General features: G+C 43.4%; 1 protein-coding gene across 9 annotated transcripts in view; it reads right to left on the bottom strand.

Annotated features, from left to right (window-relative positions):
• Nucleotides 1-26,628, bottom strand: part of MGAT5 (alpha-1,6-mannosylglycoprotein 6-beta-N-acetylglucosaminyltransferase) — a 338,022-nt gene that overhangs the window by 47,038 nt on the left and 264,356 nt on the right. The window lies entirely within an intron of this gene.

Raw genomic sequence — 26,628 nt, 5'->3', positions numbered from 1 at the left:
TCAAAACCACCTGTGAGGCAGAAGTGACTTTCCCTTCCTCTTCACATTTCTGTGTGACTAAGAAGCACAGGCTGGATTTGGTAGGTTGCTTTTTTTTTTTTTTAATTTGAAAAATTCAAGTTCTGTAATGTTTTCCAGTTGTATAAAAGTGGGACACATTTTTTTTTCCCCCATTCTAAGCCCGTTTTCACACACTCCAGGAAAATGTATTAATAGCCAGTTTTATGAGTAAAGACTGCAAGGGATGTAGGCATGTGGCATCAGCAGCCACAGAGCTTGGAGACAGGCAAGGGGCTCTCATGGGGGGAGGGCAGCAGCACTTTTCTGCCTCCCCACAAAGTTCTGAGCTGGATTCAGGGTCTGCCCTCTGCCAGGCACTGCCCTGGTAGAGAAGATCACAAAGGACGCTCAATTTTGTGAGACGCATGTCTCAAACCCCATTATCAAAAAAGTCTTCATGGCTGGAAAAACAAGTCTAGTTCCCATTCTCCATTTTATGCACCAAGATGATTTTGTTCAGAATCAACCAAGTCCATGCCTGCCCCCTAATGTACAAAGAAAATGAACACGTGGACTGAAAGTTTAATTTTCATGCCATGTTTAGTATGGCTGGAAGATACTAAATTTATCACTTCGGAGATGTACACCCTTGAATTAATGCAGAGGTGACTAGAAACAGTTTTATAAACTATGGCTTCCTATTTGTAGGCTGAAACAAATTTAAGATCACCTCGCTGATATAAATTACTTTGAGGGGTTCTATCATACAGTTCTTGTGCCACATGTACCTGGTAACTCCTGTCCCCACAAAACCCCTTCTCAGGGACCCCAACCTCATCCACAGCCCCTGGTAGGTGGGGACGAAATCTGGTGACCCTGCCCCCTGACACTGCTGACCAGCCCAGGGTGGGGTGTGCCTGACCCAAGGGGGACCCATCTCTAGGCTAGGCAGGAGCCTGGGGCAGTGTGGCCAGGCTCAGGAGGAGAAGCTGAGCCAAAAGGAGCCTCTCTCAGGAGCTCAGAGTCTTGTACACAGAGAGATCACTGCCAGATGGCTGTGGGCTATAGAGCCAAAAGGTCACTCAGTGCTGGAGTCTGGGTAATTATGATCCAGATACAAGTTCTGAGGAAGCCAGCCGCCAGTTTTGGGGGGTGGAAGTAGAAAGAGAACCAGATGAGAGCTGAAAGGAGGAAAGGGGAAGACTGAGCCAGACAGTTGGTAATAATAGGGACCTAGACATCACCCCTCTAAGCATGGCACAGAGAGAGAGCAAGAAAGGGATAGGAGGAGGAAAGGAGATGATAAGATAGAGTGAGAAAAGAAAACAGAGAGACCCAGAAGAGAGAAAACCCGGTCCCACTCCATCCACAGCTGTTCCCTATCCTAAATTTCCCAGATCTTTCTGGATTCTTCCAGTAATAATAACAGCAGCTGCCCAAACGTTTCCCCACCCCACAGTTTGCTTGAGCTACTCTGGGTGGATTCTTATCATCCAAAAGGAGGCCGGTCAGGACATCTTGCTGGGCTTTTGTTCAGGGATTGGGCAGGCCAGGCCTCTCTCCTTTAAGCAAAAAGAGACATTTCCTTGTGAAAAGCCAGCTGCTAACTAGTGAAGATAGACCAAAGGCCCATGAACTAGGTCTGGCCAGCGGGTGACAAAGAAGGGTGAATGGCCCACTTGGTTCCTGTCCTGGAGAATCCTCACTGCAGACAGACACTTGCAAGACTGGGATTCCTGGACCGAATGCTTGGGGAGTGAACAATATATAGGATACAACACATGTATCACCATCAATCCCAGAAGAGGTTGGGCCTCCTTGAAACACAACAAGGGGGCAAGCTCAGAAGCATGTGCAGGGGCTAATAATAAAGTCTGTGAAGGCCGGGTCAAATCAGAAAGGAGAAATTACCTTCAGAGAGGTAATTTCAGGAATGAGAACAAAATCAAACAGGTTATCAGAGGAAAACAAATGTTTCCAACGGAACTCTAAGCTTTGAAGCTGACCTGACAGCTAGGTGATTCACCTCAGGCCTCTTGTTGCCGCCTGTCAAGAGTTGTGCAGAAATGTGCTGAGGGTGAATCACGCCATGGGCTCCAGGTAAAGGTGCAGGGGAGCCGCTCACACACACCGCTCACTGCCTACTCTCTCACTCAGTCGGTGCTCATGCTACCGACGCTGCCCTGTGCATTCAGACAGGACAGAAGCTACACTGTGAGATGCAGTGGGGGATCGTGGGGCCTGCTATGTTGAAGAGCATCCCAGAAGGACAGGGCCACTAGTTTCCTGGGAGGTGAGCCAGGGACAATGAGAATACAGAAGGGGGCAGGGCAAATAAAACTCCCCTCTTTCTCTCTTCTGCAGACTATACCAAAGTAGAGTTCTTCCCTGCAAACCTTCCAGGAGCGCAGAGCGCCCAGGGACCATGCTGCAATGTCTGTTCAGCAGGAGCCAACATGGCTGTCCGCTCCATCTTGTCACCATGAGCTTCTCCTGGCCTCGCTTCCCTCCTCCTCCACTCCTACAGCCTCTGGCCTTGCACCTCCTTCCCCAGTAAGGAATAATACTTGCATCTGCCTCAGGCCTTTTTTCTAGAGGCCCTGGGCTAAGACCTTAAGCCCCCAACCCTTCAATTTACTGTCCTCAGGGCTAGTTTCCAAAAATGAAGATTTAGTTCCCCTATATGAAGTTTTCAAAGGCTCTTCATGGCAGTGAAAGATCAGCTTCTCAGCTATGCACACAGGCCCTTCACAATGTGGGCTTCTCCAAGCTTTCTAGCTTCATCTCCTGTTATTTCTTTTCCTTTGTGTCAAGTCTACCTACGTTTGGCTCAGTCTTTGCTCCCAAACCTCTTCTGCTCTCCTGCATACATATCACCTGCCACTGCCTCGGCCTGAAACCCCCTTTCTTCTGGCCTCCTTTTCTCTCCTGGACTCCTCCCCATTCATCCTCTGCAAGATGGCAATCCCTGGGCTCACCCAGGTGAAGTTAGCTGCCACCTCCTCTGTGTCTTTAGTACTGTTAAATTAATGAAACAAGGAGGCCATTAGACTGAGGTGGCTTGAATGCCACGGTGGCCTACATAAGCTGAGCTGGCAAATGCCTCAAGGTTATGAAATAAAAACGCCGGAGACAACCAATCACAAACAGCCAACAAGGCTGTAAGCCATAGCCAATGAGATAATTTCTTTTCTCTGCTTCGCACCTCCTCTACGTAAGTCTTTCCCCAGCTACTGTCAGGGAAGTGCTCCTAACTGCATCAGGTTTGGAGCTGCCTGACTTTGATTTTTCTTCCAATAAACTCTTAACCTTTTTAATGTGCCTCAGTTTATCTTTTTAACAGTCACTTCCTGCTTGGCCTCTTTGGGCTGCTTTATCATTGTCTTCCCACCCAACAGGACTGTGAACTTCTCAAGGGCAGACACTGAAGACTCAGTGTGCAGGGGCCTGGCACAGAGCAGGAGCTCAGGAAGCAAGTATTGGCTGTATGAGAACACAGAGAGGACACACCGAGTACAATATTATTAATGGATCTCAGACTTAACTCTGCCACTCGGTCCTGCCCACCTTCCCACCCTGCCTCAGAAGCCAGATTCTTCTTTCTGCAACAAAACCTTCTCCCAGCAAATGAGCTTAAGGTCCATGACTTTACCTAAGGGTGTATTTAAATGAAAAAAAAATGAGAGGTACAAACCACACAAGCTGTATTTCAGAGACGAGCTGTCTTCCTTATAACCTAGCTCTCTCAGGAGTTTTGAGGTAGAAAGACAGGAGGGAGGAAGAGACGGAGACATAAAATAAAATAAAATAAATAAATAAATAAATAAAATAAATAAAATAAAATAAAATAAAATAAAATAAAATAAAAATAAAATAAATAAAATAAAATAAAATAAAATAAAAAACAGAACCCTACCTCATCAGCCTGTTCTGAAGTCTAAAATTCAACAAGGATGAACAATTCTTTTATTCCAAGATTAGAAGTTCTAAAATGCAAATCTGTGAATTTCAGCAGTGAAGTAGAAACAATTTGCATTATAGAATAATTAGATGTTACAGTCCTTGGCTCATTTATTGCAAGTAACCACCCAAGGTTAAGGTGTGTATTGGGTGTGTGTGTTGGGGAGGGGTGGTCCTTGCTAAGTCTCAGTCAGGCCTCCTAGAAGTCTGGAAGTCTCTGGGAAGCTAAGATTCTACAAACCTACCACCCTTGACCCCTTCTCTCTAAATCCTTACCTTTCCAGGAAAAAGGATGATGTTTAATAATTATAGTGGGAGTAATAAGGGGAACCTTGCACTCTTGTCTCCAACCTGGACTGTGGCCCACCTACGAGCCCATGGGCAAAACAAAAAGAAGGGAATTTTCTTCCTTTCACTGTGCCAGGCTCCACACTTATTCTTGACTGGACCTCATGTGGCATAAATTACAACTCATCCAGGGCAATGGGCGAGTAGTTGCATGTAAGCTGCACTCTGTAAGTATGATACCAGTGGTTCTAGAACCTACCTACCTCAGAGTTTTGGGTGGAGGATAAAGAATGGATGTGGAATGAGGAAAAGGGAAGACTATATTCACCAGTCCTTGACTTACTCTCTACTGTCTGGTTAGGTGAACATTTTGGTGTTTGGCCTAAAGAGGTGCTGAAATTTCGGAGATTTCTCAGAAGAAATTTAGACTTCTGTGGCTGAATGGGTAATGTGCAAAGAGCCATCAGCCCTGTTTTTGCTGATGTAATGAGGAATATGGGATAATATCATTTCCCAATTATATTAGACACCTTTTATATGTGCTGAGCTAGAATTGGGAATACAATGTACATGAAAGCTGTTTAAATATACACCTTTATTTAAAAATATATAGTGGTCACACTACCCCCACACCATAAAAAGGGACAAGCTAGAAATGAGTCCCAAGATGGCTAAAGCCTTCGCCTCCCAGCCCAACTGGAACCCAAGCCCGCCCCACCCCCAGACCTTTCTGTCTGAACCCAATGATTTGCTGGCACACTTCCCCATTTTCCCAGCACTTTCAGGTTTCAGGGATCTCTGCCTCAGCACGAGAGCTTTCTGCAATTTAACAAATGCCTCTTAAAGGGCTCTGGGGACCTGCCAGCCAGTTTGTGAAAACAATCAACTCTCCTTTCTACTATGGGAAGGGCAGGAGGTCTTCAAATTGTAAAGCTGGCTTCCCTCACATCCCCTCCCCCCCATGCAAATGCAGTCACTAAGGGATAATGATGCCCCTTACTCTGCTCTGATTGCTAAGGCCAAGAGCAACAAAGCCCACCAGCTATGCTACTGTGCTCAGGAAACAGGCTGATGGGTTGAAAACAGACCCTGCCACCCCTCCAGGTGTCATAATGGAGGGAAAAGAAAACCAAGAGGCGGCCTTGGCAAAACTGAACTTGCATTTTTTTTTTTTTTTTATAGAGCGTGCATGGGGTCAGTGAATTGGAGACTGAACGGAGGGGACCCAGGAGTCTCATCCACTGCTGACAGAGTGGAGGAGATGCGGTCCTGGTGGGTTTAGACCAGAGCCCAACAACCAGATGTGGTCTAAAAGCAGAGGACAAGTGGCCATTTGGCGGGACTGTCCTGTGTGTCTTCAGGGAAGGATTCAAAGAATCATGTTCACACCGGTAGGCGGTGTAACAGGTGTGAACCTGGGCCTTCTCCTGCCAATTAAGTTGAGGTCCCAAAGGCCAGCAACCAAACAACAGGTACCAAGTACTCAAAGTACCACCACCCTGAAGGGGAGCAGGGAGGTCATCCCTGGGAAGCTGTTGGCTGCTTTCCCTTCTCTACCTAAGCAGGTGAGCAAGGTTCTAGAGGACCACTCAGAGAGTCTCACATGCACCCCTGGGCACTTCTGGGATACACAGATTAGTGCCAGACCCAAGCTTTGAAACGCCTCATGGTTGGGGCCTGGAGCTGGGAGGATGCCCTCCAGGAGGAGTCAGCAATGGCCAGAGCTCCCAGGGTTTCTCAAAGGAATGGATAATGGTTTCCTTTGGTGCAGGTGTGGACCACACAGAGTGGTGCCCAGCTGGATCCTACGGGGAAGGGCTCTGTCCGAGGAGGAGGCACTGGGAGGCTGGGCTGCTGGAAACAGCCTTGGGAGGGTGCCATAAGTCCATCTCAGGCTTCTCAGGCAAAGCAGCACTTAGAAGCAGAAGGAAAGGAGCTTAACTTGAGATGATGTTCAAAGTTTCCACTACTAAATCAGAGTAGGTATTTTAATTACTGCACTTGGACGGTTCTTAGAACTAAAGGTAACAGAGTTGTTTTTTTTTTTTAATTATTAATTGCGAGTTTTATAGGACTTGCCCAAAACTGCATCCAAGGGGCAAAAAAGACTTGTACAATTCAAGAGAGAAAAAAAGTTGTTTCATGTTTGAATTCAACAGAATCCCACTCTTTCAACTTAATGTTTACATATACGAGATGATCTTAGGTAGAGCACAAATAAAACTTCTTAATTTTAATAGTTGTAAGCCTATTAAATATGGCTTAGAAAAACACACCCATGGCATTTCATGTTTATTAACTCTTTAGGAAAAAGCTAAAATAACTATTTTCAAAATGAGTCCATTAAAAATACTAAGTAATTAATAGTCCAGGTGGGGTATGCATGTAACAAGTCTGGATTTGGTGTGGATGACTTTAGTTTGGAACCTAATGCTTAAAAGAAGTGTGTGATAGAGAGCCTCACTTCACTAAGAGGTGAGGAAAGGCCACATTCTGTCATCCTTCCAACCACACTGGTGGCAAGATCATGGCAGGGGACTCAGGTCACTCCCTTTATCAGACAGCAGGACAGAGAAGGGCAAGAGGCACCAGGCAAAATCTGAGCAATAAGGGTGCAGAGAGAGAGAAGAGGTGGGTGGTTGGATGGGTCAGAGAGTCTAAAGGAAAAGGTGGTAAACTCCCCTCCCTTAATGTCATCTCACTTTGCAAAAAAATCCAGGGATGGAAAGCTTCCTCATAAACCACACTTTTGCCCCGTGGGAGCTGCCAACTGCATACTCCTCAGCAAACACCGTGCCTGAAGTTCACTCCCCGGGTCTGACCTGGAACGACCTTTTCCCTGGTGAACTTCTCACACTATTTGAAGAAAGTCTTTTTCTTGGGTAAATGTGTGCAAGGCTATTCAGAGTGAAGTGTGTAGGAGACAGTGGACCGGGCTACAACCTGCAGGTTACCCAGTACTGCTTAGATAAGCCTGGACAACCTGCTTTATCTTTTGCAAGTTCAAGTTCCTCAGCTGTAAAATGAGGGGCTTGTTGATTTGAAGGTCCTTTGAGCCCTAAAGTCCACAATTTTTAAAAGATATTTATTTATTTTTGAGGGAGGGAGGGAAGGAGGGAGAGATAGGAAGTCAAGGAGGGAGGGAGGGAGGGAGGGAGGGGGGAGAGAGAGAGAGAGAGAACAAGTGGGGGAGGGACAGAGAGAGAGAGAGAGAGAGAGAGAGAGAGAGAGAGGTAGACAAAGAGTCTGAAGCAGTCTCCAGGCTCCAAGCTATCAGCACACATCCTGACCTGAGCCGAAGTCGGAGGCATAACCAACTGACCAACTGAGCCAACCAGGCACCCTGTCCATGATTTTTAAATTGTGACTTAAAGCACCTTCCTCCATGCCTTCCCAGAGGCTACACAGCTAATAGTCTGCAAAGGAAATGAGGCGCAGAGACTGCTGATGGCCACCCAGGTTCCCTCTCCTACCAGCAAACCTGTTCCTGATTGTTTAGTGCTTATTGTTAAGGTGAATAGAAAACTGCCCTCCACTGAAGACAGCCAATGACCTGGGGGGGGGGAGGGGGGCGGTTCCAACTCTGGAACCATCCACCTTCCACCTCCACTTCCCTCAGAATCAGACCCAGGCAGGTCTCCAAGTGAAAATGCGTGAAGTACCTGCACCTGGAGCCTTTGCCGCCCAAAGGGGATCATTTGTTAACACTCCTCCTTTAGGTCAAAGATTATTTTCAGTAGTAACCATAGAATAAAGTGAATAATGACCGGAAAAGTGGACACCTTGTTTTCTGAACTTTGGATATGTCAATAAAGAATTAAAAAGGATTACCATGTGAAAACAAAAAAGTAATAGATTATAATACTTTTTAGTAACTTCAATATACTCTTTTATAAAAGGGGAAAAACCTATCTCTATTTTCATCTCTTCCATCACGTTTTCTATTTTCATTCATGTGTTAATAAATTCTGTACATCTGTCACTGACTCTGTCAGAATCCACTCTTCATATATTCATGCTAATGGACAGTACAGCTGTACTTGTCCATCTACCTTATAGTTCATCGCAGAACACTTTTACTAATTTCAAACAATTTCTTTCATATGATGCAAGACACATATACAACACACAAAGTGACAGGCAGGACACGTATCTAACCTGGTTATCACTGCATGCTGGGATGAAAAGTAATTGCTTTCCTGCAATTTCTAGCTTTTCCACAAGTAATTACCTTACAAACAGGAAAAAAAAATAACACTTATGTCCAAAATCACAGTTGGTAGTCCTGAAGGGACACATTTCACATGTAGTGACTAAGGTAGAAATCTGGGAAGTGAGGGGGCAACTAGGAAGAGAAAAGTCATTATGAGCCAGAACCCACCTCCCTGGGGAAGTGCATACTGCGTGCATTCTAGACAGAGGGCCCCCCACAGGCCTCACCCTCCTGTGAGGCTCTCCCACCCCAGAATGAGAAGGAAAGCTACAGTCTGCTGAACCCCACACAAAGGACAGGGGTTTATACTCCAGTGAAGTGTTTCTCTGTGGACTGTGCAAAAGCATCGGGGGGGGTGGGGTGGGGGGTGGGTGACTGTGACCAGTTCTATTAATGTGATTCTAAATTAAAAAAAAAAAATACAAAAACAGGATACCATGTTGTAGAGAAACACAGCAACACATAGTCAGGGACTGAAAAACGTTTCATTTTCTACTTAATTTCCTCTAAGAGAATACAATGATTTGATGCTATGGTAGTATTTGTTCTTCTCTTCGGAGCCCTAATGAGTATAAAAAGCACCTCTTTGGGGGTAATCAGGACAACTGAACAGATTCATACAGATCACAAACGTGCCCTCTGATGCCATCCCAGATCATGAGTGCAAAGTCTGCACGGGAGGGTGACATCTCCGAGGAAGACATAATTTAGTGTGCCAGGAAGTTCTCCTTGTTGGAATGGATATAGCCAGGGTGAACAGCACTGCTTCAAAAAGACGCAGGACTTTTTGGAGATCCTTTTGCTTGGTGGCTCTTACCAGCAGTAGGCATTCAGGGTAAAAACGGTCTTCGAGAATGGATGGCAGGGTTGGGTCACCTGTCACCAGTCCTGCTTCATTATTCAGAGTCAGAGAGGAGAGAACTGGTCTCTGCCTGTGGCTGCCTTTCCACTGGCAGGCCAGGCCTCTACCCCTCACCCCCTATCCCTGCATTAATCTGAAGTAATTTGGCTGTTTCTGGGCATCCATCCACATCTGTGTAAATTTCAGTAGGCAGTATGGGTCAAGAATAAAAAGATGTAGGGTTTTATTCTTATACCTGCCCTATTATCTCATTGGAGCATCCACAAAAACAAATGAGATTTTTTTTTATTGTTATGTGAAGGGGTCACAATTCCCACCACATTGTCTGACACACACACACACACACACACACACACACACACACACACACAATCACACACCCCACTCTCCACTGTGCCTCTCCAAGCTCCACCCAGCACTCTGTTATGTCAGAGACAAGGCACAGATCTCAGAGCGTGCAATGTCTCCATGTGCTGTAGGGCAGGCCCTTCACTCCCCAAGGGGTCTTCTGACCTCAACACTGGGCCTCTGACCAAGGGGAGCTCCACCTGTGAGTGAGACAGCACAGGCTCACTTCTCGTGCTCCTCATCTCTGTCAAGCTAGAGTGCATAAGAGCTGTGCTTGGTAAATTTCCTCTCCAAGGCATTCAGCCCAGTGCCATACCCATTAATACCCACGACTTCATCATGATGGATGTGTCACTTTGTAATAATGTGCATAATCTCTCTCCTCAGAATAGGAAGTGTCAACACATCTTTGTTGTAAAGGCTAGGACCTGACATGTGATAAACCAGGCCATTTAAAACACAAGTTTCTCTTGGGCCCCTTCCTTCCTCTGCTCCAATCAAATGGAGAGCAATGTTCTAAATTCCAGGCATAATCTCTCTGCATTTTTTGAGGAAGCCACAGTGTCCAGACTGAAATTCTGATTTTGGCACAGCAGTGAACGTTCCCTTCAAAGGACAGCTAACCACTGGCCTTTACATGAAAGATTGTTTTTTAAGAAGGAAGTGAAAAATACCTCCTTGAAATAAATCACATCTCTTGAAATTTCTTCCCTTCATTCCTTTTTGAAAACATAAAGAGAGCAAAGTAAAAGTGATCAGCTTAATTCATACACATTTGAATCTAAAATGCTGCAAATAAGTGTTTTTAGAAGGAAAAGCAGCTACAGTATCTAATTTAGAAGCAGGAGCTTGAAAACAGACACAACTATGATACACGCGGAAGCAAAGCTGAGGTCTCATAATCAACTATCATTTTGGAAAATCTCTTTCGTACTTTCCATACTCTTCTCTCCCACGCAGTCAGTACCTTTCCTCCATCTCCTCACATTTCTCAGGCACCCAGCTCTGAAGGTCTTTCCCCAACTCAAATGCCCACCATAACTTGTCCTAGGGAGGTAGGTACAGGGAAAAGGACCAAAGTCAGATCTGGATTTCAGCCTGAGCTCTCCCTCTGTGCCCTTGGGTGAGTGGTTTCACCCACCTGCACCCAGATTCTTCAGGTAATAACCACTCTCCCTTCCAGAGAGGCCCCAAAGATCATAGGAGATGATGTGCATAAGTGGTTCTGGAACTACAAAAGGCTGTGCCATGGTTTGGATCTTCTCAGGACTTCACTTTCTAAACTTTGTGTTCTGTACTACTCAAGCCTTTCTTCTCTATGCCATGTTCATGACTAACTGTTGCTTCCAGTCTTTGTTTTAGAGACTCCTTCCTGCTTAAATGCTGCCTGTCATTGACCATCCCAGGCAGGCCTCCTTTTGAAGTACTCAGAGTGACACTTCTTCTTGACATTTTCCTCAAGCAAATCACGAATAGCATGACTTGTACCCTCCCCCTGCCCTGTCTGCCAAAAGACCCCGAATTCCCCCCTCTGTACTGTCTCCTACCTTGCTCAACACAGACTGAGCTGGGTGTGTGTCCTTACTGTCCTTCATTTCCAAGCTCCTGGGGTGTATGTGTGTGTGTGTGTGGGGGGGGGGGGGCAAGGACCTAGTCCATACACCTCTGATTATTAGTCTAGAAACTAAATGAAACAGGAGTCCAAGAGCAGAGACCTCTAAGGTCTGAAACAAGGCAAAGAGCACAGAAGTCTGAGAGTTGGCCTGATACTGAAGATGTGACATTTGTTCAGTAAGACAAACCATGCAGTGGGTAAGAAGGGGTCCACTTCTGGGGAAGATCTGGGCCCAAATCATTTCATGTTTGAAAGGAACTCTGCAGTGACTGTTTAGCAAAATTCAGTCACCATGGTCCCAGATTCCGGGGTTGAGGGGTTTAATTCTCATAGACTATAATATACATCATGTGACTTAAATGTGTCCTCTGTGACGGCACAGGCAACTCCAGACAGATACTAGTGGAAACAGAGTACAGTCTTTGGAGAAGTCCTCCCTCTGAAATGGGTATGGGGCCCTGCCATGCGATTCAAAATAAAATTCCATTTCTGCAAACAATGGAAACTTTTATGTTGAAGGTAATTAACTTCTTTCCACCTTTTCTGACTATAAAAATTAGCTGAAGCTGAATTTTGCTTTTGGGGTCTGGTTTGTTTGGAGGGTACCAAGTGTTTGCTGGAACCTCACACTCTCCCTGATCTAACTAATCAAGTGGACTGCACAAAGTAACATGCACTGGAAGATTCACCGGGATGGCAGAAAAAAATATGAAAATCTTTGCTTACGGTTTTCAACGTTATTATAATGTACATAGTATTATTACAGCACTATACATTTTTTAATAAATTAATACCCATGGATTGGGAGGTCCTGATCCCCCCCCCCTTTTTTTTGCACTGACATGGTTGCCACAATCAAAAACAAACTGAAGACCAAGTGGCAGTCTAATCCTGAAGAGAAGCTTGCAAATAACCACTTGTCAACAAAATGGAGTGAACAAATAAAATTCTGTCTGCATCTATTTTTCCTAGAAGGAAGGCTGGGAAAAACCTGATGAAACCACACCAATGCCCCAGTCTTGGTCACCTGCAGTTCCCAATGAGAAAGAGTAATTATAAAAGGGGAGTGACAATTAGCTTTAAAATTCCAGTAGAATGTGGTAAAGGGACAGTGAACATCCTCATTAAAAAGGTTCAGAAGAGGAGGCATTTGGTCTCCTGTGTCCTTAACAGAATTTCTGAGCTCAGGGCTATGTACTTTCTCCCCCACAGTCACCTAACACCCACTTAGGCAGAAACACAAGTACTCCACATTTATTATCAGAGCAGCTTGCCATATTCCACATTAGTTCTGATCTCAAATTTATTCAGGTCACCTTCACACACCATTAACTAAGTTACCCACCAAGCCATTAGGTACCATATGTGCATGACTGCAGGCTTCAGGGTCTCCAGGAAAAAAAAAAAAAAAAAATTAATCATGGGGGAACCCATCTAGCTGGTAGGTCTTCTAGTTCAGCTGGTAAAGCATATGGAGGTAGTGCAGAGGCCAAGGCTTTACTCTACTTGAAAAAAAAAAAAAAATCACAGTAAGAAAGCTTTCCTTTAAAAAAAAGGAGGGACTCTGGAAAAGGCAGGGGGTGCTATCTCAGTGCAGATGTTAGCTAGGTCTTTTCCCCTCAGATGGCTTTTCAGACGTTCCCAAACTTAGCATTTATGAAATTTAAATGGGCTAAATTTAAAAGTCAATAAAACATCGGTAAGAATAACTTCAGCAGACTGAGAAACATCAAATATATTTAAATGAAGTGAGTTCATAAAGACACTTAATTAGACTATCACCATTTGCGAGCACTAATGAACTAATGGATGTAGGCAATGAGTCATAATGGCTGAGAACATCAAGGGAAGGAAGAAAAACAGACTTCAGTGTCTCCCAATGTTACTACCCAGCCACACCTATGAAGTGGCCTTGCACAATTACACCTTAATCTGATCAAGCTGTAATATCTTATCTACCCATTAAAGAAAGAGGGGAGAGGAGGAGAGTAAACCACACCATGGGTGTGCATTGAGTAAAATTCAGGCTGGGGGAAACTATGGGATAAATTGGTTCTTTTAACAGACTCCCATTAAAAGGGAGTTCAGGAACACCCCCAAGCACAGTGTGTGGCTCCTGTTGGCAACCTGATTGAAGAAAATGAACAGAAATTATGAGGCAATCTATGAAATCTGAACACGGGCTGTGTATTCAACATAAAGAACTATCAATTATTTTTAGGTGTGATAATGGTATTGAGGTTAATTTTTTTTAAGAGTCCTTGTATTTTAGAGGTACAGGTTGAAATACGTGGGGGTGAAATGATGTCCTGGATTTGCTTTAAAATAATCTGAGGGTGAGGGATACAGAGGAGACAGGAAGAGCTGGGAGTTGATAACTGGTGAAGCTGGATGGGTGCATGGAAGCTCATTATGTTATACTTTCATTACAAGTTTTCTATGATAGGGACGACTGGGGGGCTCAGTTGATTAAGCATCCAACTTCAGCTCAGGTCATGATTTCATGGTTCGTGGGTCTGAGCCCCGCGTCTGGCTCTGTGCTGACAGCACGGAGCCTGCTTGGGATTCTCTCTCTCCCTCTCTGCCCCTCCCCCACTTACTTTCTTTCTTTCTCTCTCTCTCTCTTTCAAATAAACTTAAATTTTTTTCTATGATAAATGGATAAATTTTCCACCTAAATAAGAGTCACTATAATTTATTCTGAGAAAAGCTTTCAAACTCTCAAAAGTGAGAACGCTTTTTTGTTGTTGTCCTTGACTTTTGGGGTAAGAGGTGGCAACTTCTAAGCTTTAGACAGCTCTAACCTTATGTTTTAGTTCTCTGCCTCTCCTTAATTCATTTTTTTTGTGCATCCTTCTAAAACCCCAGCTCTGACCCCCATGAAATCAAACTGCTGATTCTGTTGTCGCCTGTGTCTGCTGTGATCACAGAATTCTGTGTGGCAAGTGTCCTGACTCTCTGACAATCACCCAACCATTCATCTTCTATTGGGGCCTTCCGCTGACAGTCTCCCATTCACAGACACATTTTTCTTCTGGCTTTGGAGCTCTTGGGCACATAACTGAATATCCAACCCTTCACAGCTATGGGATGACTGCTTTCCCCTACTATTCCCTACTCTTTCTTGTTCCCCTTCAACAAAAAACTCTCTGTGTTGTTCAGGACTGGTGGTGAGGATGGGAGTGATTCCTCCCTCCCCCTCCAGCATAAGGGGACATGACGCAAGAGCTCGCCAAGTGACTTACCAGCAGGTGACTTACTCTTGGCTAGAGAGGACTTCCAGCTGCACAGACACAGCCAGACTAGTGGGTGTGGTGCCCCTGTGTGCTGAGCTCACAACTCTGTACTACAACTTTCTATGCAGGATTTCAGTTAATTCTCACAACCATCTTAGAAGGAAAGAACTAACTGCTATTTACACCTTACAAATGGATAAATTGAGGCCCACAAACATCAAAACACTTGCATCAGTAAGGTCATCTAATAAGTTATATGGCAGAATCAGGATTGGAATGAAGCTCTTTGCCACCGTTCTACAAAAGCCAGTCTTTGTGCCAGCTTGTTAAAGAGAACGCAATATATGTATCTTATATCTGGGCAAGTGGCCTCTGACATAAACCTACTCTGATAAGGTTTTTGTTGTGTTTTTATTTTCATCTTCACCCTAACTGTTGCTTATGCTGAGATGTCCCTTGCACACGTATTACCTGGGTATATACTACTACCCTCCCCCTACCCTTTCATTCAATACAAAGATTGGCTTAGCACATATCCACTTTGTGGTAGAGACAGCTGTTGGCTACCCTCTTCTTCCTTCAACAGAACCACACTTTGATCTGGGGCAGCAACAGTCCTCACTGAGAGATCATTTTTCCCAATGTTATTAGGAAGTGAGGTAAAGACTGGGTACAACTTCCATGAGGGCTCTTTAAAGTGGCTTGCCTTAGCAGGGAAGTACACCCTTTCTATCCTTCCCTTCGTTCTCTTGCATCCTAAGTGGATTGATGACATAACAGCTGGAGCTCCAGCAGTCATCTTGGACCAAGAGGTAACTTTGAAGATAGGCATCATTACTAAGATGGCAGAGTAGAAGGACAGAAGCAGCCTGGGTCCCTGATAATAGGCCACTAAAATAGCCCTAAATTGCCTTTTTTAAATTCCTAATTTAATTGATACACTTACCCATTGCAACATTCTAGTTTTGGGAATCTACTACTACCATTTTATCTAGTTAGTCCCTCATTTGAATGGCATTTCTTCGAACACCTCTGAGATTATTTCACCTTTCTGCAGTTTCCATCAATAGCTTGTTCAAACATTTCTTATTTTGCCTCTGACAGCTGCTCATATTCTGACACTGAACTGATTCTCCATAGTCCACTCACAAGCTAATTTTGCACATTTAAAAATAACCCATTACTATACTTTGCAACAAATTTTTGCTTTGACATTCTTTTAAGGATTTCTGTCAGCATACCAAAATGCTCTCAGAGCTTACTGTGATGTGATTCTGGCTGATAACAAGGTGCTACTCACACCTTATCTCACCTTCCAAGGCTTTAGTGTTGCTTAGCATGGCTGTTGCTTAGCTGTTCCATATTTTCTCCATCCATTAGGAACAACAGGACCTCACTTTATAAGCCCTGTGTAAAAAATGCTAGATTTATCTTCCTTCTAACAAGCATTTATCAAAGTCTCATTTTTTTTTGTATTTCTTCCTCCTCCAGAGAATGCTCAATATTCTATACCATCAGTGGTTTTATTATCTTTCTCTAGTGTCATATTAACAACGATTTTTCATTTTCTGCTGTCATGCCCCATACATGTGTTGAAACATATTTTTAAGTAAGTACCCAACCTTACATGTCTTTAAAATTTTTCATATGTATGTTTATAACCTGCTCTTTGGGGCTTACCTTGCTACCTTGCATTTTAGTGGCATTACAAACACTATTGCCCTCCACATTCACCCCAGTTTGTCTGATGTGTATTTGTACATAATGGAGCCCATGTGAACAGGCTATTCAATCAGCAGCTGAGAGTTTCCCAAACTGGGAGCCAGAAGTGAGGGGCTTTAAATGGCAGGAGAAGGATTAAGTGATTAATGGCATTCCAGTCCCCCTTTTATTCTTCATTCTCTGTAGATTTAATATACCTTGTGGTGTATACATGCTGTCTTGACGGGACTGCTGCCCTGAGATTTTTAACGCTTACTTGAAATCTACTTGGTTTTGGGGCCAGTCACTGGATTCAGTTTCTCTTGCCAATCCTGCTGTTTCATGAGTAATATTATTTAGAGAAAGAAAAGAAGTGAGAGAGAATAAAGGAGGAGGTGCAGGCAGTTCTGTTAAAATGCATGTTTCTTCAAGGTCAATAAGCTCATACAGGAAGGATAAAGTAGGGAAGGATGTCGGTGAAGCACGTAAGTCACTGTGGTTCACGTTCTATCTTTCCCCAGCACATTAGTATTCTGTAGACTCAGTAACAGCAGCTTCATGCAAAATACATCACTTAGATGCATGCAAGAAGCCACACAGGGACATGGTAGTACACAACACGCCTGTTTTGTGGCCACAGGCTCCGTCATGGAAGTGCTCCTGTGGGGTTCTTGTCCCTCACTGTGCACACTATCCTGTTTCATATAGTAAAAGTAGCCTCAAATCATCCCAATGTCCCCCACTACCCAAGCATGCTAATTGGATTTGTTTAAGGGTAAAGTTGTGTATTTAGTATGTTACTTTTTAGGCTTTAAATGTATCTTTTGAAACTCTGATACCATTTTTACTAGGCTTGTTATGTTTTATAATGGCTGTGGGTTAAAGGTGTTTAGATTTGCATTGGCCTTGCTCAACTCTGCTTTTCTTATAAGTTCTATTATTAGTCTGTGACTTCATAATTTGAGATTTCTCAGGAATGCAAATACCACGATCTATCAGAAGTGCTCATACATCGAACTTCAAAAATGTAATGGTGACAACAAAATAAATTTCCAGAACTTAAAATAAATGTGTATTCATAAAAAATCAAATAGTTATGAAACCATTTGCATTTTTAAAAGCTGGGGTTTGATTTTATAAATATTTTATGGTTTAGAGAACTAGGAGCTTGGTTCTCACACACCAGAGGATTGGCCAGAATTAAGTAGGTGAACAAAGAACCCCTGAAAAACTGACCCAGTTACATTCAACACATTTCCTTTAAAGGCAGGCTACAAGCAAGCCCTCAAGGACAGTGGAACAATGTAGGACTAGGAACAGTGGCCGCCTGGAAGGACAGCTGAAAAAGCAAGAGTCTCAAGCAGAGCTGGCATTTAGGTCAGGGGTCCACCACTTTTTTCTTAAAGGGCCAGATAAGAAAAAACCTTAGGCTTTGTGAATTAAGAAATTCAATAAGCTGCAGGATATAAAATCAATATACAAAAATCTGATGCATTTCTATATAATAATGAACTATCAGACAGAGAAATTAAGAAAAACAATCCCACTTAAGGTTCCATCAAAAAGAATAAAATACCCAGGAATAAATGTGACCAAGGAGGTGAAAGACCTGTATGTTGAAAATTACAAGACATTAATGAAAGAAATGGAAGAAGTCACAAATTAATGAAAACATATTCGGTGCTCATGAATTGGAGAAAGTTATATTGTTAAAATGTCCATACTATCCAAAGCAATATATAGATTCAATACAATCTCTATCAAAATTCCAGTGACATTTTTCATAGAAATAAAACAAACAGTCCTAAAATTTCTATGGAACCATAAAAGACCCCAAATAGTCAAAGCAATCTTGAGAAAGAAGATTTCAAACTCCCATTACAAAGGTATAATAATTGCAACAGTATATGTTATTGGCATAGAAACAGACATTAGATCCATGGGACAGACCAGAGAGCTCACGCATATATGGCTCATTAATTTATGCAAAAAGAGCCAAGAATATACAATGAGTGAAGGATGGTCTCTTTAATAAATAGTGTTGAAAAAACTGACAACTACTTCTTACATCAATCACAAAAATTAACTCAAAATGTATTGTAGACTTGGTAAGATCAGAGACCATAAAACTCCAGAAGAAAACATAGGTGGTAAGCCCTTGGGTGATAAGCCCTTGGCATGGGTCTTGGTAATGATGTTTTTAATCTGACACCAAAAGCAAAGGTAATAAGAGCAAAAATAAACAAGTGGGAATATATCGAACTAAAAAGCTTCTACAGAAAAGAAAACCATCAAAAAATGAAAAGGCAACTTAGAGAATGGGAAGAAATATATGCAAGTCATTTATCTGATAGGGGTTTAATATCATACACACACACACACACCCCTCATAAAACTCAAAAGCAAAAAAAGAATCTAATTAAATAATGGGCAGGGGATCTGAATAGCCATTTTCCCAAAGACATGTAGAAGGCCAACAGGTACATGAAAAGGCGCTCAATATCCTTAATCAGGGAAATGTAAATCACAACCTCAAAGAGATATTACCTCACACCTACTGGAATGGGTATTATCAAAAAGACAAGAAGTAATGGTGAAGTATGAAGAAAAAGGAACCCTTATGCACTGCTCGTGGGAATTTAAATTGGTGCAACCATTATGGAAAACAATATGGAGTTTCCTTAAAAAGTTAAAAATCGAATTACTCTATGACCCGGCCATTCCACTCCTGGGTATTTATCCAAGGAAAACAAAAACACTAATTCAAAAACTATAGGTACCCCCATGTTCATGGCTGTATTATGTAAAAATAGTCAAGATATGGAAATAACCTAAGTGTCCATCAATGGATAAATGGATAAAGATGTATAGACATACAATGGAATATTACTCGGCTATAAAAAAAAAGAATGAAATCTTGCCATTTGTGACAACACTGTGAGAAGACAGACCTTAAGGGCATTATCCTAAGTGAGATAAGTCAGAAGGACAAGTCAGAAAGAGATGGACTTATGCCATATGATCTCACTTCTGTGTGAATATATATATATATATATATATTTATATATATATATAAATGGCTCATAGATAAAGAGAACAGACTGGTGGTTACCAGAGGTGGGGGGTCGAGGAGGTGGAAGAAATAGGTGAATTTTATTTTTTAAAGTTTAAATTGAATTAAAAAAATATTTTAGGCTTTGCGGACCATGAAGTCTCTGTTCCAACTACTGGCCTCTGACACTGTGGGTGAGAGCACCCACTGACAGTAGTAAAAAAAAAAAATGGGTGTGGATGTATTCCAATAAAACTTTATGAAACAATGAAATTTGAATCACATGTATTTTTCCACATATCACAATTATTCTTTGATTTTTTTTATTTTTTAAGCCATTTAAAAACATAAAAACTATGCTTAGCTCATGGTCCATACAAAAACAGATGGTGAGCCTCTGGGTCAGTTTGCCAACCCCTGATTCAAAGGTTTGAGATCTGTTAAGGATGCAATCAACCACATATAAATAAAAATTGGATACCAGCTGGTAAAAGTGAACAACAGTACCAAAAGCAGCCGAGGGTGGCCAGCAAGAGGAAAATTTCAAACCAAATCTTTTTATTTTTATTTTTTAAAGTTTATTTATTTTGAGAGACATAGAAAGTGCAAGTGGGGGAGGGGCAGAGAGAGGGGAAGAGAGAATCCCAAGTGGGCTCCATACTGTCAGTGCAGAGCCTGATGCAGGGCTTGAACTCACAAATCATGAGATCATGACCTGAGCCAAAGTTGGATGCTCAACCAACTGAGCCGTCCAGGAGCCTCTCAAAAGCTGGGTGATGGGCATTGAGGAGGGCACTTGTTGGGATAAGCACTGGGTGTTGTATGGAAACCAATTTGTTAAAGAACTATTTAATAAATAAATAAATAAATAAATAACATACATACATACATACATACATACCACCCCCCCCCCCCCACCAAAAGCAAATCTTGTAAAGAAGTACACAGTTCACTAGCTAGATAAATAATGGGTCCTTGGATAATTTCTCTCTTCAGTGTTTAATTTAAATTAGAGGTGCTTTGTTTTATAAGAAAACTAGAAAATTCAGTAAGTTATGTACTGTTGTTTAAATAAACAAGTAGAGGGGCACCTGGGTGGCTCAGTCAGTTGAGCATCTGACTTGGGCTCAGGGCATGATCTCATTGCTCATGAGTTCCAGCCCTGTGTGGGCGCTGTGCTGACAGCTCAGAGCCAGGAACCTGCTTCAGAGTCTGTCTCACTCTCTCTCTCTGCCCCTACCCCACTCGTACTCTCTCTCTCTCTCTCTCAAAAATAAACAAACATTAAATAATCAAGTAGAGGGGCACCTGGGTGGCTCAGTTGAGTATCTGATTTCAACTCAGGTCATGATCTCACAGTTCGTGGGTGCAAGCCCTGTGTCAGGCTCTGTGTAGACAGCTCAGAGCCTGGAGCCTGCTTTGGATTCTGTGTCTCCCTCTCTCTCTCTGCCCCTCTTCTGCTCATGCTCTGTCTGTCTCTCTCTCTCAAAAATAAACATTAAAAAAATTTAAAAAATAATAACAATCAAGTAGAAAGTTGATGCTGTATTAGTATGTTAGTTGCTAACCACAGCTTCTCTCACACACAACAGACATCACTACTGTTTCTTAGTCAACATAAGAGGGAGAAGTAGTTATCAGCTAATAGAATCCTTTAAAGCAGAGAAAAATGGTAAAAGATACCTATATATCATGAATGTTTTATTTTAACCTAAAACTATAATGCGATCATTCAAGTTTCCTTAAAATGTCATGTAAACTTAAAGGTACTTGCGGAACAATGTAAATGGAGCCTCGAAATTTTTATTTTCCCATTATTTTACTGGTTTCTAAACCACCCATAATTTAGCAGCAAATCTGTTTTCTTGGAGGACTAACCTTCATCAAATCCGTTCAAAGCTACAACCATGTTGGTACATAAATGACTGTTCTTTATTTTCACATTACATTGCATTGGTTTACGTAAATAGATAATAGTTAATGGGACTATGTAATTCCAAACAGGTATGTGGCATGAACAGGTTTTGTAGCAGACACACCTGATGCTTGCTGTGCAGACAACTCAAAACATGGGTGCAGAAGGTCATAGCCACTGGCCGGGGGTGGGGGAGACTGCGGTAGCTCCAACTTTCTGAGGGCTGCTGGCCTTGGGATGTTTGACAAAGGCAACAGCAGACACAGATTAACCAGATCTTTGAGAAGTGGAGGTTGGTCAAGAGACCCTTATCTCTACCCTCACCTCTCCAGTACAGTAGTTCTCAACCCTGGAATCATGGTGGGGGTGGTGCAGAGGATGAAAAGCTCTAAGTTTGGTTCACCCACTACCTACACCAAAATCATCTCAAACATCTGTGATCCTGAGGTCCCATTCAGTCTTACTGCATCCAAATCTTGGGATGATCACTGCTTCTGCTGAGCTCCCGGTGATCCTGATGCATGCTCTATTTGAAAACCACCCTTTGAAATAGCTTGCCTGGCAGCCTAAAACTTCCCACAAGTTGCTACAACAGTGGTGGTTAGCCTTGGGTGCCCACTAATCACCTGGGGAGCTTTCACCTGGGTGACAGAGCTTGGGATCCAACTGGTCGGGGGAGGAGCCTGGGCACTGGTATTTTTAACAGCTCTCCAAGTAACCTAAGAGCGGCAGGTAGGGCTGGGGACCACCACAACACTCCAGGGCTGACATTATAAATGGGCAGCTCCTATAGGCTCTTCCACATTCCTGAGAACTCAAACCAGTCTCACATCACTGGAGTTTATTAGGCAAGTAACAGTTTTCATTAAAAAATACACATTTTGAATATATTTTTCCCATAAAAGACCTACATCCATACTTAGGAAGGGCCCAGGGAATGTAGGCAGCTAAAATCAACTTCTAAAGAACCGTTCATTGAAATGACTGAGAGAACAGACCTCTAAAGGCCAAGTTCACAACAGCTGAATGCAAGTTTTGAAACTGCTAAGACCACGGAATTCATTAGGGAGTCTGGGCAGGATTTCCGAAAAATGTTGCCCTTTCTGGAAACAACCACTCTTACCAGGCATTTATGTGGATACCTGGAACCACAGCTATTCTATAAAGTCAAGATAATCAGGTCAAAGACAGAAATTCAACCTTCCCATGATTCAGAAAGAAATCAGAACTCTTTTCCACACAAAATGCACAACCTCTTCTATTTTTAAGGGCTTTACTAGAATTTGGGGAGAGGGTAGAGGTACATTAAAAAGAGTACCCCACTCAAAAAAGAGGGGCTTCCATCATTCTCCGTGTCCTTACTTTGTTCTACTATTGCTTATTCAACATTTCCCTGTACTGTATAATTATTTAGCGATCTATTGCCCTCTTTTTCCTTATTCAAATATAAGCTCCTTGAAGGCAAGTTTACAACCTATTTACTCTTACAGTACCAGACCTTAGAACAATGTCTGGCACCCAAGACACATGTATTTTGAATAAATGAAGCAAGGTTCTTGCCCTGTGGAAAGTTAGAAATTGAATATAACCCACTTGGCTGGGGCAGAGCAAATACACAAATAGCTAAATATGGCAACAGCTAACCACATGGATGGCAGCGAAATAACACGGAATTAAGACAGAATCTTAAGAACAACGGCTCCCATTCTGGTATGGCCCCAACATTTACACCCTTCTCCTTTGACATCTCCATAGCAAACCTGCTGGCAGTAGATAAGGAACTCGAAGCTCAGAGAGAACAGGTGGCTTGTTGAAAGCTACAGGTGCTGGGTGGTGAGGGGGCAGGGGAGTGGTCTGCCCCTCATCAGAGCCCCCCCACTTCCACACCACCTGCAGCACAGCAAGCCTGGGAAAAGTTCACCTGCCTTGTAATGGCATAAAGCTGTTTTCTAACTTAAGTGCAATCACAGACAATAAGGATTTGGTGCTGAATAATAAGATGTAGTAAGATAATAGTTACCATTTACTGCACATTTACCATATGCCAGGAACCACACTGCATGTATATTTCTAGCTTACTCCTGCCCCAAAGCCCGTGAGATGTGTACTATGATCCCTATTTCCTGATGAAGTTTAAAAAAGTTGGTGGGCAAAGAGGTTTGAGAAACAGCGGACCAGAAAATGATCTCTTAATCCCTTTCTTAGCTCTAAGAATATGAGTGACACCTTCCTTGACTTAAGGGAGAGGAAGCTGCCGCAAACCTTCCTTGAGAACTTACTATGTGGCAGACACTAAATTAAGCCCTCTTTGACCTTCCTTATTTCATCTCTACAGCCCTACGACCCAAGCACTGTCGGTGTCATTCTTGTTTTTCCAGAGGACAAAGCTGGGTCCGTGGAGGTTAAAATGTATCCAGGGCCAGGGGGCAACTGATGGAGTCAGGACCAACTCCAGAACCCATGGCCTAATCCCTTCGCCATGGGAACACGGCTCCAGGATGCCAACCACTCTTTTTTTTTTCTTTTTCTTTCCCTGAAAAAGGTTAGAGCTGCTATTATTAACGGAATCAACAGCACACTTCTCTGGGTCCACCGGTCCACATGTTCACATTTCACTCTCTTCAAATATTATTTTGTTACTCCTGTGGCCAGGGCCTGGCCAGGCAGTGAGGATTCACCATGTGAATGGGACCCCTGGGTGCCTGCCATCAGGAAGCCACAGCGTGGCCCCAGCCGCTGGCTTGTGGAAGTCCCGGCCACATCAGAGGCAGCACTCGCCTACACAGCCACTTTTTCTGGGTTCCAGGTGCCAGGGGACTGTCGCTGTCTGCTGGTTTGCCTGCATGAAATTTAATTCTTTGAACTCCATATCCAGCTGGTGAAGGGGAGCCCTCGAAAGTTACAGATGTTTCCCCACAAGGACAAGAAACCGCTTACACCAGGACCTTTGTGTCTCTTCCTGAGCCGTGACTCATCTGTCTTCTGGGTCACGGCCAGAATCATGCTTCTTTCTTATCTCATTTCTGAAAGAACAAAACTAGAAGGGAACACGGGACCCTGGAGACAAGTAATACTAGCGCGTCATCACAAGAGAATAAAATATTCAGAACAAACGCACATGTGTTTCTGCAAAGCCCTAACCAAATATTTCTAAATTGTTTCATCCAACATTGTTAATTCATTACAGTATAAGCTTAAATATAGGGAGAAAGAACTGAGAGAAGCATTAGAACAAAGAAGAGCAGGAGAGAGAGGTAAGAACAGAGAAGAGAAAGAGGGGACAGCAGATACGTGGATGAGGCAAGGCAGGAGGCCTGCAGCCAGGTGCCCATCCACTACAGCCAGGATGCAAAGTGGTGAGCACTAAGGAATTATCCAGGCCAACCACCCACTGAGAGCCGGGGTGCCTCCACAATAGCCACGGCTATTGAGTATCTATGGAGAGATTACTATGTGCCCAGCCCTATAGTACATATGTTCATTGGTGACAATGACCTCAAGCATTCCAGATAACCCTGTGGGTCAGTACCTACTACCCCCATTTTACAGCTGGGAACACTAAGGCTCAGATTAGTGAGGTGTTGGGTAGAAGAGCACATAGAGAGTAAGTGGTAGAGCCTGGAAATGAATCCTGATCTGTCTCTAAAGCCCATGCTCTTAATTGCTACATCCTGCCTCTAGGGTTTTCTATACTTATATGGCTGGACAGCCTGTTAAATCTGACTGTGGTAGGGGTAAATTAGAGAGAGACAGAGATGATATATTAAAAAAAATTTTTTGCAACCTTGCCACAGGCTCTGTGTCCCTCCCAGCTGATAAGCTCTGAGCTCATAGACTCTGGCCCATCCTCATGGTCCCCATGTCCCCTCCATGGCTGCAGGACTTGGGGGCTGTAGGGGCCACTAGAGAACCCGGCACAAAAATCCTTTTCCTTCTGCAATGTCTTTCCAGCACCCTCTACTGCCAGCTGCAAAGGAAAAATATTTCTAGGGCCCAGATTCGTTATCACAGAGCAGTTAGAAAGGATGAATTTGGAGGTGAGCAGCACTAAGCCAGCAGCTGGCAGAGAGTGGAGGGCTAGAAAAAGTGGCTATGCACATGCTGGGTGTAGAAACCACATGGATTTTGTTGAAGACTGCTAGAATTAAGCCTGAGGAACCTGCCTGGACACACACCTGGTGATAGGGCCAGTGTGAGCATTAGCTTGTTCTCTGTACAAGAGAAGTTGGCAGCAGGTCTGATCTAGAAAGAGGTGCAGAGAAACCAGTTGAGGAGAAAGGACCAACCTATGAAAAAAGTTACCAGTTTTGATGGTAGGATCCCTTGAAAAACCAAGTCACGTCAGCTAAGGAAGCCAGAGTCCTGGGAGGACACAGGCTTTTGACTTTGTCTCTACCAATACTGTCTCTAATGTGCTCTGCTATCCCAACTGTTGGTTTTGATGAAAGAGAAAGGGGTAAGCGAATGTGCCATACACACAAAATCCATTTCCCTTCCCTCTACCTTGTTATATGAATCTGAACACTCTTGAGGAACAATGAATCTGATTGATAAGCCAATCACAATTGTACCCTCCTCCACTTTCCCTGCCTCCCCTGTGACCAAGGATGGCCATGTGACCCAGGTTGAATGATGAGAAATATACTGGAAAGATGACCAGGGCAAGCTTCTGTGTCTTTTTTTTTTTTTTTTTTTATGTTTATTTATTTTTGAGAGAGAGAGAGAGAGAGAAAGAGAAAGGGAGAGAGCATGAGTGTACACACAAATGGGGGAGGGGAAGATAGAGAGGGAGACAGTGAATCCCAAGCAGGCTCTGCTTTGTTAGCACAGAGCCTGACGTGGGGCTTGAACTCATGAACTGTGAGATCATGATGGGAGCAAGTCGGATACTCAACCGACTGAGCCACACAGGTGCCCCGGGAAGCTTCTGTTTCTTAATAAAAGGAACAGACATAGCCAGCTCCGGCCCCTTCACCCTTTGTTCTGCTCTGACCACACATACGATACTTGCTTGGAGCTGCAGCAGTCTCTGTGAGCAGAAGGCAGTAGGCCAATGTGCTAATAAGGATGACAAAGCGAAGGACAGAAGAGGCCTGGGTCTTTAGTGATTCTAATGTGGACAAGCTGCCCCTACCCCAGGCTGCTGACATCAAGACCTTGTTATGTGAGAGGGGTAAGCCCTGTTTGATCCCTGTTGGTGAGGCATTTTGCTCATTTCAGCTGAATGCACTTCTGGTGGATCCAAGGGAGAAGTTCATGGGCATGCTGTCCAACTTGGGATAGTTTAATAAGTATTTTCACAAGTATCTCTTGTCTGACTCTTATTTCAGGCATAACAGGTGCTCTGAGCCCATCTGAAGGGTAAGCACATGGTTGAGGCACTGATGTGATTTGGTCAGAGCTGGGATCTGTCCAGGTCTACGGAGGTCGTCACACGT

This window comes from Acinonyx jubatus, chromosome C1, assembly GCF_027475565.1.
Source record: "Acinonyx jubatus isolate Ajub_Pintada_27869175 chromosome C1, VMU_Ajub_asm_v1.0, whole genome shotgun sequence".
In the NCBI taxonomy this organism is placed as follows: domain Eukaryota; kingdom Metazoa; phylum Chordata; class Mammalia; order Carnivora; family Felidae; genus Acinonyx; species Acinonyx jubatus.
The sequence above is the reverse complement of the archived record's forward strand: the minus strand, read 5'-3'. Positions and strand labels throughout refer to the sequence as shown.